This window comes from Orbicella faveolata, unplaced genomic scaffold (assembly GCF_042242905.1).
Source record: "Orbicella faveolata isolate gen_17 unplaced genomic scaffold, um_ofav_v1 contig_14, whole genome shotgun sequence".
Classification (NCBI taxonomy): Eukaryota; Metazoa; Cnidaria; class Anthozoa; order Scleractinia; family Merulinidae; genus Orbicella; species Orbicella faveolata.
In genome coordinates, this window is record NW_028301541.1 from 8835293 (window position 1) to 8852500 (window position 17208).

At 37.9% G+C, this 17208-nt stretch overlaps 2 long non-coding RNA genes across 4 annotated transcripts in view; one reads left to right on the forward strand and one right to left on the reverse strand.

Annotated features, from left to right (window-relative positions):
- Positions 1-13701, forward strand: LOC149113823 (uncharacterized). Of its 2 annotated transcripts, XR_016206568.1 has the most exons (4): positions 2-381; positions 470-533; positions 7468-7538; positions 10313-13701. It is a non-coding gene; the product is annotated as an uncharacterized LOC149113823 (long non-coding RNA). The 2 variants fall into 2 exon arrangements; XR_016206567.1 differs by lacking the exon at positions 7468-7538 and having other exon boundaries at positions 1-381.
- LOC149113824 (uncharacterized) overlaps positions 13650-17208 on the reverse strand; it is a 15154-nt gene continuing 11595 nt past the window's right edge. For both annotated transcript variants that reach the window (XR_016206565.1, XR_016206566.1), the window contains exon 4: positions 13650-17208. This exon is cut by the window's right edge and continues 2653 nt beyond it. This is a non-coding gene — a long non-coding RNA (uncharacterized LOC149113824).

A 17208-nucleotide genomic window follows, 5' to 3' on the forward strand; every position in this document is an offset into this window, starting at 1 on the left:
ACTACAGGTACTAATCTTTTTATTGTTTTTTTTTTCTTTTTTCTTTAATTTTTGGAATTGTAGAATATCTTCGTGTGAAGCGAATGCGATCATCTCGTTATGCTAGTATGCCCCATACAAATTGATAATTTCTTAATTTATAATATCTTAAAATAAATCCTAAAATAAATTGATCGCAGAAATCGCAGGTTATTCGTAAACTCCAGAGGCACTCGCACGCGCGCCAAAGCCAAAAGCCAACGGTAAAGCCTTTAGCCAGGCAGCCCCCTCCTTCCCCTCCCCTCCCTTTTACCCTGCTATTTCCCACTGGTCTTTGCAAGTGTAATGTCTTCGCAGCCATCTTGCACGTGGGCGAGTAAAGTACAGCACCGACTTTCAAAGGTTTGTTATTTTTTTTAAAGCGGCTTGATCAAGTGAAATACCTGATGTGAGACAATAGATAACTTATTATCCTTTTTATGCATGTCAGAGCCAGGAGGAGGAACGAGGAGACGTTTTGCTTGTTGATCAATGCAGTGCTCTGCACGATGAAGGTAAGCTTAGCATAAACTCACAAACTTTCACATTTACAATGTGACTGCGTGTTAGTTTGATTTAATAAAAACTTAGCGTACTAGAACAGGTATAATATATAAGCGTTAGTAGACAAACAAAGCGACAAATTCTATACCTGCTAACTTTCACACCTTTTGACGTGAGTCTCAAGCTTGCAGTTCGAACTCTTAATACGTGATCATGGGGGGAGGGGGGGGGGGGTGTCTTGAAAACAAAGACCCTCTAATACCCGTAAGACCTCAAAGACCCCCTAAGACAACCTAAGCGCCCAAACCTTGAAAACAAAGACCCCCCAATTTTTTCTAATTTTTTTCGTTTTTTGGGGGGAGGGGGGGGGGGGGGTGGGGTACTCCTCTCCCTAGTGCCGCCGGAAAAATCGGGAGGGGGTAGGAGAGGAGAGGCCAACCTTGTAATTATTTTTTCTTTGTCAATGGGACTGATTGGAAAAGCTAAACTCTGAGCATGCAAGTAAGGCAATTTACTCTTGTCTGGTGTTGAACTTTTTTCCCCAATTGACAAAACCATGTACAAGGCATTAAAATGAATTTCGCAAAAATGTATAACCTTCTATTTTTGTGTGCAGTCAAGTGTGATTCAGTTACTTTATTGTTACTTATTTTTGTGGGAACTTAATTTCCCGATTTTTCCAAAAACATTTACGGATCGAGTAATGTGCAGAGATCCAATTTGACCCATCTTTTCTCCATGGGGACCGGAAACCCTACAAACTAGTAATAACCAAAAGTTAGGAAGGTTCATTAAGTTGTTCGTCTTTTGTCAAGTTATCGTCAGGAATAGAGGTTGATTGTACCGTGGAAGCAATATTGCTTCTGATGTTATCCTTGGCAGATTCTTATAAGTCTCGCTGACGAGACAGAACCGCCACAACACTAGATGCAATAGACTCGGTCAGTATCTGTTTAGGCGTCACTGAGTGTTTTAGTCTGCAGGACAGTATGTGGGTCTTGGTTTTGTCTAAGGAGACCGCTATACAACAATCTGCTGTTTAACTACCGTTGCCGACAGAAGATATCATAGACGTACCGAACCTTTACCTTACATCGACTTATTTTCAGTATAATGCTAAACACTACAAACAGTTGCGTGGAACAGCCATGGGATCACTGTTTCTGTTGTTGTCACAGAAATTGTGATAGACCATGTGGAGGAATGTGCCCTTGCAACTTGCCGACAAACGATACCGCTTTACTTTAACTTATAAAACTTATAACTTTTACCTTACAAAATCACGTTTATGTGAAATGTATGTAATAGTTATTTCTTGTTTCCATTCTACTTCACACCTGAAAACCTAAGTTGAGGGAACTTATGCGTTGAATCTTCTTCTGCTGCGTTTTATCGATATCCTTGAGAATGCCACAAAATGTAGTTCTAAAAATATTTAACAGAAATGTCTCAAGTGCTTCTTTTTGCCGAATTTATACTGGAAATTGATAGGAAAATCCTTAGGTAGATATTTCTTGTTGATTTCAAGTTAGGTTGAGACAGAAAAATGGCTTTTGAGTTTTAGTGGATGTTCATGAAATGGCCAAAAATCGTAAAGTCCTATGTAAACAGTATGCCAGCACAGAAAAAATATTGAAGTCCCCAAACATTTTATGGCTTTTTTGAGAACTTTAGTGATTGCTCTCACTATCCATGTCAGAAAAATGCGTGTTTGCTGTTGCCCAGTGCAGATATTTGCCATCAATTAAAGGCTATTCACAACACTACAAAATGTGCACCTTACTTAAGATGGAACCACAGAGAGAAATCAAATTGTCTGGTTCAAATGACTATCTGTGCTTTGAGACTAATAATAGTAGAACATGATCCAGTGGATTTCATTTTTACGTGGCCTTTCTTGTTGTAGAAATACTAAATCAAAGACAGCTAATTAAATATGCATAAATGAGTGACAAATAGCCATTTTTGGAGGGGGTTCCCTTAATTTGAAGGGAATAAAATATTTTGACCTAAGTTTTTGCCCTGATCATTTACTCACCAAACCCAATATTTGTGTCAAGTTTGAGTGAAATCGGTGATTTGAGCTGTATCACTTCCTGCCTGGTTCTGCCTGGTTTTCTCTTGTACACATTCTTAAATTAATCTTCAGAAGCAAAGAGAGGTACATTTACTGTGTGCATATCTCTGTTTGAATGCTAGTGTAGGAATGCCTGCACTTTGTGTCAGACAAATGTTCCTGGAAATTTTAAGTGGACAATTTTGCAAGTATTTCATGATTTTCCACAGAAAAATAGTATGAATAGTTAAAAGATGTTGACAGTGCTAGAATTAACAGTCTGTAATTGGACCTTGTGCAACCAAATTTTGAAAGTTTTCTCACTATTATTTTACATTATGAACAGACATCATGACAGAGCTCCAAAATGACTTTGCTTTTAGTTATGAAGATTTTGTTTGCCGACCATGTTTGCTTTGAAACATGTTTTGCTTTCAATAATACACTGTAGCTTCTCCAGACTTTGGAAATTATCCCATAATGCATTGCAAAGCACACTTGTTACCTCGTGTATGGCTAGAGATTGAGTCATCAGACTATTTGTGTATACAAATTATAGAATAATTGCTTCATCCAAATTGCTATGTAATAAAATTTTTTCCAGCACTGTGGTAAGGTTTACAATGTGTGGTTCCATAAAATAACCATACCCCCCCCCCCCCCCCCACAGAGGGTCACAGAAATTCCAAGGGGTAGGGGTGTCTGAAATAGGTAAATTTCCGAAGGGGAGTGGGGCTACTCTAAGAGTTTTCTTCTCAGTGGGTGTGAAATGCGATTGAATGAACACTATTGCACTTTCCCAATCAATTCAGGTAAGGGCAACCCTAAAACATGGATTCCGCAAACCGGAATCTGGAACTGGAAACCAGAATCCGGAAACCAGCATCCGGCATATGCAATCCGCAATCCGCAATCCGCAATCCGCAATCCAGAATCCAGATATTATGAATGACGATAGAACTAAATCACTTCAGCAAGGTCTAATTAATACATATAGGGAAAAATTACCCTGTTGTTATTTATTTTCTTTGCTTTACTTCAACCACACATTGCAATTGTTAAAAAGTTCTTGACTAGTTTTGAACAACCTTTAGCTATACATCTGGTGTGGTTGTTCAAAAGCTGGATAAATCTATCCATTGGGTAAATTACTATCTAGTTAGGGTTGGTGATTTTTCAGGTGGATAGAATTACACATAGCCTGCTATCCGGCTAGTGTGAGAGGAGGCTCCAGTGTCTAGTGTCTTTTTGCGTTGGCATGTGAGCGAGTGCCTTCTCGCGGCTTCGCAACTCTCGGCCCTGGCCCAAACACAAGAGCCTGCTTGCAGGCACGCAGGCTAAGTTAACCATCTTTTGTTCAACCTGGCCCTGGTGAGAGCACGGTTCTCGTCTAGATCAAATTGCTCTGAGAAGACCAGTGAGTAGCACAATAGCAACAAGCTATTGCTGTGAGTTTCTGGCAGTCTTTCAGCATCTTTTAACAACATGTGGTCTGATCCATTCGCAAGGGAGAAGCAGATGGAAGTAAGTGTGCAACGTTTCTATAAATTGTTTTGATATGATGGCCCGCCGGCAAGAATATGTAGTGGTGATTTGTAACAGTATCAGTGTGGAAATAGTGTTGATTTGGAATTAGTCTTGTATCTGTTTGGAAAAACAAATTTATTTAGACGAGCCAGGTTAGCCTTTGAACATCGAAAGTGTGGGGCGTGACCGTCAGTGCACAGGGGGCTGCCATTGACGGACACCCTGTTCCCTATGACATTTTCTGCCTTGTTCAGTATCTACTAGGCATAAAGGCCAAATTTATACCCCTGGTAAATTGCGGATCACTTATTAAACAAAATGGCAATTACCAGCAAGCTTATTTTAGACGCTCTCAGGGTGCTTGGAATCATATTGCGACGCACTTTAGTAAGATTATCATAATAATAGCCCTAGAAATAACGGTTGCACGAATTTCAACAGGTGGGGAATCAGTTTCGTTTCAAAAAAGGTCAAGTTTGCAGTCTTTTTTACTTGGCCCCTTATTTTTTACAGGCAAAAGCTATGCAAAATAACTTTCGTGTATTTAAATAACTTGTTTTGGATCCAGCATCCGCATCCCGCATCCCACATCCCGCATCCCGCATCCCGCATCCCACATCCCGCATCCCAGATCCCGGGTTTTAGGGTTGCCCTTCAGGTAACCAAACCAACAGAAATGTTCCATCTGATGAAATAAACATTCGATTCTTTGTCATATATTTTCCATTTTTCTTCCAATGTCATACGACAGACAGCAATCCTGAGCATTGGGTTTGCCGGACGTGAAGTTGAACAAAATGCTGACGAAAATGTGCAGCAATATGTGAACAATGATGATATTTTATACTTTGAAGATCATGCTGTATTTAGCTTAAACGCAGCTCAGATGCTTTTTCCAGCATTAGTCATGTCAATTAAATGAGATTCATTCTTTGGTTATTTCGTTTGATACTCATACAAAATTATTCCCCGTTTCGGACTTACCATAACTAGGTTATCACATATTTTCATCGTTATCCGTGTAGTTAATAGTTTGCTTAAGTAAGCAACGTCGATTCAAAGCCATTTGTCTTGAACTATATGTAACCGTGGACAGCAAGGAGCGTTGGAGTGGTAGCCAAGATTTCATTCAGTCATTCATAGAACGACTGAACAGTGCATGTTTCTCGTATGAACTGTATGTATGACAAATTAAAAAAAAACTAAGGCATAAAATGAATTTACTATCATTTACAAACTACAGAGACAAAGCGTATGACTTAATTGATGTATTCCTTTGGTGAAAGAAAAAATAAAGGAACATTTGGGAAACAGCTGTTTTGAAAAAAATGTTGCATGACGACTTTACTGCATGTGTAAAGTAATTCGATATGTTGTTTTGATCATACATAAATTAAAACTTCATCTGGATTACATCTATTTGAAGGAGCTTTATGTACGTTTCGAGATTCTTGTATGAACTTGTATGAACTTCTTTTAATGAAGAAAAAGTCAGCTGCGATGGCATTTGGGAGTGAAGCACTTCTAAGTCAATTGTTTATTAGTTCAAACACCGGTTCAAACATTTCATGAAGGAACGCACCGCGTCTGCAGTCTACTGTGAAAAAGTACATCTTCATCTATAATGTAACTATAGACAGCTGTGGCATAATTTTATTACAATTAATGAGTTAAGTCTTGTTATTTATGGATACAGAATTTCCAAGGGGTAGTGGGGCCTAAGTAGAAAAATCATGGAAATTCCAGGGGGTGGGGGAGTACTGTGAAGCCCCCTGGAATGGAAAATCCTGGGGGGTGGGGGGTCATACTGGAAAAAAACCCTCCATGGGGGGTATGGATATTTTCTGGATCCACACAATAAGAGCCATTCATGATCAGTTGTGAAAGAGAAAGCCAAGTAATTAACCATGTAGATGTTTTTTTTTGTGTCAGTTTTGCATTACTTTTCCTAAAATGATTGTGAGAATTCTAACTTTAACTTATTGGCAGTTGCATATACTTGTTTGAAAGGTACATGTACAGTGTAACCTCGAGTTAACGAAGGGCCAAGGGACCGGTAAAATATGTTTGTTATAACGAGGTTTTGTTGTATAGCAAGGCTCTTTTCCATATATTTTACTATTACTGGGGTGAGGAAAATGGTTCGTTATATCAAGGACTTCATTATATAGAGGTTTGTTAAATCAAAGTTCTACTTTGTCTGGAAAAAAAAGAGTTAAAGAAAATTAAAAGCAGCATGTCTCATTCTTGCCATTATCAAACTCAAGAATCTGTGTACAAAGAGGAGAAACAGTCGGCAAAACAGACTGTGTGCAAATGTAAACATCCCAATGATGCCTCCATGCAAATTTTTACATTGAGATTGTTTTGTTTCTGTTAGAATGTAGGAGAACCAAGAATCCATGCTAACAGTCACCGTTAGATACATACATAAATAGAAAATATGTTAAAGGAGACTATGGCTGTCTCTGTTTTTTTTTTTAAGTTGCCAGAAGTCAAAATGACAAACTTTGGCAGTGCAAGAATGGTTTGTTTGGACTAATGGAGTTTACATGCCACCTTTAACCCATTGACTCTCATGCTGCCCGTAATGGGCCTTGACGAGCATTGGCCTTTGTTCCATTTTTGACATCATCGCCTTTGACCAAAATTGTCATCATCCATTCAAAAGTTCTGCAGGCCAGGAGAAAAAGATCTTTCCAATGATACCCAGATCAGAGTGATCGGCTTAATGGAGCCTGAGATATCCAAGAAAACGCTCAGAAATTTGAGTGAAAAACTTGCAGCAAAATTTCCTGCGACTACACTTAGCTACTCCAAAATTTCTCAGAAATTTTTGAACTTGAAGCAAGTCCAGTAGAAGGTCAATCACTGCAGCAAAAAGATAAGAAAAGGAGAAAAAGGAAAGGTGACGAAAAATAAAACAAAACAAAACAAAAAGCCTAAAGATGTAGGTCACTTTCTCGTCCCAAAACTTGAATTTTTGATCTGTGCATGCCCGAGCGAAAATGTTGTAAAAACGTGATGTCAGTGGAAAGAAAGGCATGCTGTCATTTTACAAATGCCTTTTTGAATAGATTGGAGCTATTTTGGCCCATTATATGATATCCAGGCTGAAAATATCCAAAATGTCTAAAAAATGCATTTTTGGTCAAAAGCTCTAGGAGTCAATGGGTTAAATGTATTGACATCAGTGTGAACCCTGTTCAATGTCATTCAGTTCAGAAAACATTGAGGAGACATTGCCTTAATCTACAAATTCTCTATGCTATGTTGGCATTTTATCGGGAGAGTTAGTATTTTGAGTTTAATGGAAACTAAATACATACAAATTACAAAGAGACCTAAATTTTGTTTTCCAGATGAGATGTAAACAGGGAACCAAGTGGATCAGAAACTTGGCAATCAGGATTTACGTGCAGCAGTTATCCAGGTAAACTAATATACCATGCCTGAAGTAGGACGCCGTTTTCTAAATTTTTTTCTTAGTACGGATGATTTTAGTACTTGTAAGAAAAACAATGGTAGCTTGTTAAACGTTCAAGACAATTGAATTGGAGTTACAAAGTTGACATCAATTTTCTTACATTTTATGCATCATTGGTCCCTTATCTATGCATTTGCTTCACTCTTTCCTGACTGTTAACATTGACATATTCTTATAGTGCAAGAGCACAAAGTTACCTTGGCAGGTGCTTTGGTTCTAACATATCAACGACATGTACAAGAATCACACGTACGTGTCCATAGTTCATTCTAGCGCACTGAAGTGCCGAGGGAGTCAATGAGATAGCTCGTACACGTCCCATGTACTACGTACTAGCGTACTAAAGTGCCGAAGGACTGAATGAGGTCACGCACGTCTGCACTTAGTACTAATGCGACGTCTGCACAGGTTGCGCACATCTGTACTTAGTACTAATGTACTAAAGTTCCGAGGGACTGAATGAAATAGCTCGTGCACGTCTGTTTTTAGTATTAGCGTACTAAAGTTCCGAAGGACTGAATGAAAATTAATAGGTCGCGCACGTCTGTACTTAGTACTAGCGTACTAAAGTTCCGATGGACTGAATGAAAATTAATAGGTCGCGCACGTCTGTACTTAGTACTAGCGTACTAAAGTTCCGATGGACTGAATGAAATAGGTTGTGCACGTCTGTACTTAGTACTAGCGTACTAAAGTGCCGAGGGACTGAATGAAATAGGTCGCGCACATCTGTACTTAGTACTAGCATATCGAAGCGAAGGAATAAAGAACGTACGTCACAAAGGTCCGTACTTAGTACTAACGTACTAATGTACCAAGGCGAATGAATAAAGAACGTACGTCACAAAGGTCCGTACTTAGTACTAACGTACTAACGTACCAAGGCGAATGAATAAAGAACGTACGTCACAAAGGTCCGTACTTAGTACTAACGTACTAACGTACCAAGGCGAATTAATAAAGAACGTACGTCACAAAGGTCCGTACTTAGTACTAACGTACTAACGTACCAAGGCGAATGAATAAAGAAAGTACGTTACAAACGCCTGTACTTAGTACTCAAAATTGCAATGTTTTTTTTTTACATTTTAATTAAAATATATCTTTCATTTAGTGGCAAGAAACATGTCCAACCTTGAAATTCCTTCTCATAAGTGCTAATTTACAAGGCTCTGAAATGTGACCAAATGTCTTCTCTTTTTCACTGTGGCCTTTTTCACCTGGGGTAACCTTGAAATTGCACTGAATTCCTCTTTTGCACTCCATTTTAAATTTGCAAAGAATAAACTACAGTAGAAACTGGGCTTTAATCCATTTAAATGATTAACTAATTAACTGGCTAATTGAGAGGTTGATTGGCCAGTTGATGGACTGGCAGAAAGACTGATTAGCACTTGGAATTTTTCAAGTACACTTGTGAAGTGCATCAACTCATTGTTTTCTATGTGCTTCTCTTGTGTTCTTTGAAGTCCCCATGACACGCTTGCTTGTATACATGTATAATTCAACAATGCTCTTAGGCATGTTAACTATATCCCAATAAAATATTATTGACAAAATATCCTGTTAAACTTCTGGTTGGTCTCTGAACTGATTTATTCGTGGCCTGTGTACATGTAATTGTTTAAGATAACCAATCAACTAGTAGAACTGGCATGGTGATTGATTGGCAAAGAGACTGACTAACAGGTTAACTCATTGATACACTGATATATAGACTATTTGACATACTGACCAGGTGAATGTCTGTAGCAATGAAATAAGTAGTAATGAGTGCTTCCCTTGGACAGTTTGTTAAGCAAGTGTAAAGAGCAAGCAAGGTGATTGAGTGACCAACTGACTGACTGAAAACTGGCATGATTGGCTGAATTGCAGACAGACACAGGCAGACAGACAGACAGACAGACAGACAGACAGGCAGGCAGGCAGCCAGGCAGACCGACTGACCGACTGACTGACTGAATACTGACAACTGAATTATACTGACATAAATGATTGGCTAAATTTCAGATAGACACAGACAGACAGACAGACAGACAGACAGACTGACAGACTGACTGACTGACTGACTGACTGACTGACCTCTTAGTTGACTGGTTCACAGACTATTTGAGATGTTGTTAACAAGACATCAACATTGTGTTAACTGAGGGCCGTACAGGGGTATTCTCGTGATGATTTTATTTTCCGTGAAATGTGAATTTAGGAAATTCTTCATGATCCGTCACTTGAAGGTTTTTGCGTGACACATGGAGAACTTGAATTATTAATGATATTCTTGATTTAATCAGACACTCTATTCTATGTGATTTTGAGATGCAAGTCCTCCACAAAATGTGTTAAGACAGAAACATCAAATGCGACCTCTGCATAATTACAGTAATGTTTTGGTAAGGCATCTGCAACAACCAAGTAACAGAGAGCTTTCCTTGATGTCCTTCACTTGATTTTCAAAAATGTCATATGACATAGTAACACTCTTTAGAGCATAAGAGCAGGTTATTAAAAAATAGTACCTTGTTTGCTTATTTTCATGATTCGGGAAAATGAAATTTCAATATCTGTGTCTGTAATTCACCATTTTTTCCATTTGTGAACCATGCCAGAGACCTCATCCTGTACGACCCTCTTGACTGCAATGTTAAGTACATGGCAATAATTATAAAACCTTGTATAAAATTATTTCTTAGCCTGACAAATAAGCTTTCTTTCTTTTCCAGATCAGATGCCAACAGGGACAAAGTGGACTAAATCTTCAAGCAGTTATCTTTAGAAGGGCTGCATGTTCTATTTTGCAATCCAACTCTTGGGTGAACCAGGTAAACAAAGCTCTTGAATAAGCCAAGTTCTGCTCTGATTATTTGACTTCAGACATGCAGTTTGTGCCTTGATTATTTACACAATGAGTAAGAAAAGCTATTAAGGTGGCTCCCTATAGTTTTACGATTGCACTCGGGCATAGGACGAAAGCTCAAGTAATCTATGCACGCTCAAAGGAAAACGTAAGTGTTTTTCGATTTTTATGACATCAACATGAGGACAAAAAGCAAAACTGACAGTGAATTTTCTCACGATTCTTTCGGTGAATATTTTTTAAATTTGGCTCAGTTGTAACCACATACAATTCCTGTAACATACCTTATTTTTGTTAAAATCTGTCAGAGCTAATGTAATATATTTAGAAGAATGACAAATTATAGAATATTGGAAAACCGTCTGAACAACCTTGACTTTTTACCAATTCAAAATGTCAGGCAATATCATTTCCATGATGTAGCAAAGTATTAAAAAAATTTATCGAAGGAAAGTATAAATGTTAAGGAGTTTAGGCCAAACTGAGGAATATATCTGCCTTTCATTAGATGAGATGTTGCCATGGTAACAGCCTTAATCCAAAAATTGACAACCAAAAAATAAGCCTTACTTTAACAGTACCGATACTGGTAAATCTCTGCAGGGAAAACGGAGAAATTATGTAAGTTTCCTTTTCTAACTCGCGCTCTGTGGGGAGGGTGTTCGTAAATACTCTAGGGAGCCACCTTAAATCACACTCTTTTAAACCAATTGTCCATGAAATTGTTAAATTTAACAGATGGACGGACAGACAGATGGACTGACTGACTACCTGACTACCTGATTGACTGTCTGACAAACTGACTAATGGATTAAGACAGACTGACAGACTGACTGTCTGACAAACTGACTAATGGATTATGACAGACTGACAGACTGCTGACAGGCAGACTGACTGACTGCTGACTGACTGACAGACAGACAGACAGACAGACAAACTGACTGACTGATTTATTGACTCATGGCTGACCACCTGATTGGCTCATTATTGACTGACTGACTGACTGACAACTGACAGACTGACTGACTGACTGCTGACTGACAGACTGACAAACAGACAGACTGACAAACAGACAGACTGACTGACTGACTGAAAGACAGACTGACTACCTGACTAATTTATTGACTCATGACTGATCATCTGATTAGTTCATTACTGACTGATTGACTCATGACTAACTGACTCACTAATTGACTCATGACGGACTTTTTGACTGACTGATTGACTCTTTACTGACTGAATGAATCATTGACTCACAACGGACTGACTGACTTTTTGAGGACTGCTGACTGACTCACTGACTGACTGCTGATGGACTGCTAGCAGACTGACTGATTGAGTCCTGACAGACAAAGTGACCAACTCAATGACTATGATTGACTTATTCATGACTATCTGACTGACTGATTGACTGCTGATGGATTGACTGATGGACTGTTCACTGACTGACTTATTAACTGATGAGAGACTGTTGACTGACTGCTGGACCCATTCACTTACCAATGGACAGAATCTGTGATTGACTGATTGACTGACCAACACTTTAAACTGATTGGCACATGATGTATCAACATTGATCTGTTGAACTTCTGTATCATACAAAAGACATTTGAAAAAAAATTATTGTAAGATGACAATATCAAAAAGTCACTGAACAAAAATCTTGGTACAGTACAATGCATGTCTGAAGTATTGAACACAGTCAAACCTCTCTAAATGACCACCTTGTGTAAAGTGACCCCCGCGAAGTGACCATCTTGAGTCTGAAATGTGACTACCTTGTAAAAGTCCCAAACTGTCTCGTGCAGCTAAATTATTAGAAGAGAAATTTATCTATAATTTATAAACACCACATTAGTTTGGCAAAGTGCACAGAAGGTCGTTTTTGGATTGATTTGACTGTATCTCTATTTACTGTAAACCTTGATGGGTACGTTTCTCAAAGAATTTCCTCTCGTCTACGCCGATAGACCTTTAGATGTCATTATAATCTTGAACAAAATTGCCGCAGAATTTTTTTTTGTTTTTCGAAATTTTTGCTTTTGCTTTATATTCTCTAAAAATCAAGTCTGTAAATATCATTTTCTAAAAGGACGGATGTGTACTATTGCGTGACTGATTTACCTTGTGTTACGAAAAGAACGTAATAATGTCACGCAAGATGAGAAATGCAAGTACATGAACAGAAGTCTTTGTCGTGGAGTTTAGATCCTCTGCTAAAGTAGAGTAACTCTTTAAGATGCAACTACAGGATAGACTAAGAGATAACAGCAATTTAATTGCAAAAGTTAAACTATAATTTTGATCTGTTAATATGCAAAAATTTACTCGTTATGTGCAAACAGCGTGCAGAAATTTGCATGGTTTCTTTTTATGATTTCAAACTAGTTGTCTTGAGCAGAATCAGAATTACAGCTTTGCTTACAATTTCACGGTTCTTCTTGAATGAATTTCTTGATGTTGTATGATCGGAAATTATATAATTGAAAATACACTTGAAAATACGCTGGAGTTGATGTATTTCCCGTGCGTACAACAAATATATTTCAGAGCCGTTTCTTTTTGTCTTGAAAGCAAATATAAGCTGGCAAAACATCAATAAAATAATCTGTACACGGTTGTAAATTTTCTCGGGTTTTCAGCCATTATTTGGAAACCATTCTTTCATTGGAGAGGTTTTGAGAGACGTACTCTGAGGCAATCCCAAGGGTGATGAGCATATTATTTCTCCTTACAATATTAATATATTTGGAAATCATCAACTCGGGATATTGTCTTGATATACTACCAAATTCTCAAAACAAAGATCCAATTGGGTAATTAGTAAGGAGAATTTATATGTCCAGCTTGGGACTGAAACTCTTATGTTTACAGTAACTGAGGTCTTGTTAAAACTGAGCGGTACGATTCCAGACTGGTTTTAGTCAACGGTTTGTTTCTGATCCAATGTACGCCACAGATACGTTCAAATTTTTCGTTAGACTCAAAAACAATTCGGTACAACTTTTCTAAATATATTTCATTCGTTTGAAGTACTAAAAAGACGTATCTGTGGCGTACTTTGACATAAACGAGCAGTTTACTAAAACTAAGTGTTGATGGTACTGTAACGTTTTACCAAGACTTTTCCAGAACTTGGCTTATTCTTGGTGAGTTTATCTGGTTCACTCGAATGGTTGGATTGCAAAGTAAAACAACACGGGTGGAAAGATAACAAAATTTTATTGAAATAAAAATTGTCTCTCTTGTCCATTACTTCTATTGCAAAAAAAATCAATAAAAAAAATAATAATCTAGCCAATCTTGTCCCTGCTCTTTGGGTTGCTTCCACTCTGCCTCTCCAAGTCGGTGTTGTTTCTTTAGTCCTCATTTGATATTCCAACTTTGAAATCCTGGTCTGTTTTATCTGATCCTTTCATCCAAGCCGGGGACAGTGTGACACTTGGAAGAGTTGACCGTTTGCTCCCAAGTGGGGTGGACAGCGTAAAGGAAAGTGAGAGTTTGCTTCCCTTCCTCCGGGGTCTCAGTCTTAATTTGTCACAACGCTACACTCGAGTAATTTTGGAATTAATGAGTTGAAAAATAATTATGCCAAATTCGTAATTTGGTTCAAGATGCTAATCCGCAAGTCAATGCATCGAAATAATAAAAGATTTGCCAATAAGCTCGCCCTCCCGGAATATTTTGGATGAAAACCCATTTCAGTTGGAAATGTCCGCAGCCTGGACAAGAAAAACTGAAGCGCTAAAGTATGGCGCACAATTTCAGTGCATCACCGTTGAAATCAAAGAAAGATTTGAACCCAGAATCCGCCAGTCTGACCTCCGACCAAACCTCCGACCGACCGTCATTCCACAAACTTCACCAAAGAGCACAAGTCGCTAAAAGTCTTTCAGCTGTGAAGCTACCGATGTCAAGTTTCTCTCTTTAATTTGGATGAAAGAAATTGGCCGATTATTATGGCAAAAAAAAAAGTTTTGATCTAAAAACAAAACGATTGCAAAAGGTTTAGGTAAATTATGCGTATTCAGCTTGTTTGCTTATTGTCGTATTTCATATCACGTGACGTTACTCTGGAGAGTTGTTTATTCAAATGCAAATCCAATTCCCGTGCGATAAGTAATTAGAAAGACAATTCTCCAGAGAACATCCGTGATCTGAGACGAGCAATTAACATACGAAGCCGAGTGGGTCTTGTTATTTTAAATATAGAACAAGCTAATGATTTAAGCCGAATCTCTGCTAACAATGTAACAATTTTGGAGTAAGTATAAGCTAAAGTTATGTTGTGTTTAAGAATTAAGTCAAATATTCATGAGCGCTAAGATTTAAAACTACAAAATTGTTGACTAGTAAATTTTGTCGCGATTGTCTTTATTTTAATTTGTCCGACTTTAAGCTTGAAATGGTTTTAAAATTCAACTTGATTCCCATTCCAAGAGATTGTAGTGCTCACGCAATGTCTCTCCTCACTTTGTGGAGGAGCATTGTGTGGCAATCCCAGGACTCTGAATTTAGTGAATTTTACTGGATTTTAGTGGAAAAGAAATTGCGCCCACCTAAAAAAACACCCCCTCAAAACAAATGTCTATGAATATGAATTGTTATTGTTACTGGAAAACAAAAAGAAACTGAGAAATGCTATATTGATTTAATTTATATCTATATATGTTATACTTAATATCTTGGTGGTGGAAAGTTTTGAATTCCTGTTTAATTGGCTCGGTTGGTTAGAAATTGAATAAAGTTAAGTGCTTAAATCAATGCAAAATGTTTCAGAATTGCTCTTCATCGACAGACTAATTAACTGTTAAGTGGAATGCCGCCGTTTTATTCAACAGTTAACAAGCCTAACAACGAAGAATTATTCATCAACACCTATCATAGATTAGCTAAGCAACAGACCAAAAGTTTTTATGGTTTATAGGCTGATAAACCACGCGGGATGTTGGAAGAACACGAGATTCTTCGAGTGTTCTTCCAACATCCCAAGTGGTTTATCAGCCTCTAAACCATTAAAACTTCTGGTATATTGCCTTTATATAATAATTCAGAAGACACGCGAAATTTCCATGAGTTAACGGGCACAATAAACCATAGCTGATTGACCAATCAGAGCGTGCAAATTGATTTGATTATTATATAATTTCTAATAAACCTCTAATTGACGAATAAGCTATGAAACACTCCAGAAGCTTAAGGAGACTAGGCATCAGCTGTCAGCACAAGGATTCCTAGGATTGTTTTGGTAACTAGCATGAGCTATTAGTTGATGGTTACCAAGGCAACCATTGACCATTCACAGCTCATGTTGGTTACAATGGCAATCCCAGAGACCCTAGTGCCAAACAGCTGGTGCTTACTAGTCCTCCTTAGTTTGTGAAGTGTCAATTAAACTAATGAAGGGAATTTTTCGAAAATTAAAAATTAATGTTATAAGTCCGATGAAAATGAAAACAGAGAATGAAAATAATTAAGTTTATGATGTGAAACTTTTCAAAAGGAAAAATGAAAATTTAGTATAATGCTTAATAATAATTTGTTTTTATTCAAAAGATTTTTTGTTTATAATTGGGCCCATAGCATTTAATTTTATTATTTTAAAGTTAAAGTTCAGTGAAAAACTAGAAAAGAGAGAAAACCTGATCCAGTAGCAACCCAATCAGAGAGACCCCCGGTGACTCAGCTCAATTTAATGTCATTTGTGAAAATCCAATCAGGTCAGACCAATGAAATTCAGTGATCTCCCCTGTCTATGCTTTCTCTAGAGATGCACCTTCCTTGAGCCCCACAATTCAGCACTCCTGTTTAACGTCCTTGGTTGTGGAACATTTCCTGATACATTGACTGCAAACAAGCATCCCGCTGAGGCCGAAATTGATGGTGTGGTATTGTGACAAATTAAGTGAAACCCTAAAGACATGAAAAGCAAACTCTCACCTTCCTTCACACTGTCCACCCCACTTGAGAGCAAACGGCCAACTCTTCCAAGCGCCCAACTGTCCCCAGCTTGAATTACAGGATCAGATAAAGTTTCCCAGGATTTCTCAGTTGGAATATTTCAGAGGACATCAGAAACACACCTTCTCAGAGGCAGAGCTTCCACAACCCAGCAGGGACGTGATTGGCTAGATTTGAATATGACCAATCTTTGGTCTTGATGTGTGTGCCACCGTCTGTCCTGGAATTAGATAAGAACCTAACAACTTAATTAGTAGATACATGCAAGCTCATTAGCATTATAAATAGACTAATGAAGAAAAACATGGTTCTTTCTTAGTGATGGAAGTCCAGAAAAAATGCCAGAGACCTTAACCATGACCATGAGCAGGCTGCACTCAGGGTACTGAGCATAAATAGAATTTCTTGTCCTAGAAATCACGAGAATTTTTTGGAGCAACCGAGAAAGCCCAGAAATATAGCCCTGATAAATTCTGAGAATTTATTTGGAGCAACAGAGAAAGCACTGAAAAACCTTAAAAGGAAGCCCAAGAGAACCTTCATTGCAACACCAAGAAAGAACCAAGAAACTAGTGCATTAAGCAAGATAATATACATTGGTTTTCATCAAGAGTCTGCACTGTGTAGTTCTTGACGAGGACGTAAAATGTTTGTGTATACTTATGTGAGGGAATCAAGATTTGTTTCTAGATAAACATAAAAAAAAATACGAACTTAGAAATAAGGTAAAATGCAGACTGTTGATCTAAATGTGTTTAACATTAATATTAAATATCATTGTTAGTCAGGAAAAAATGCCAC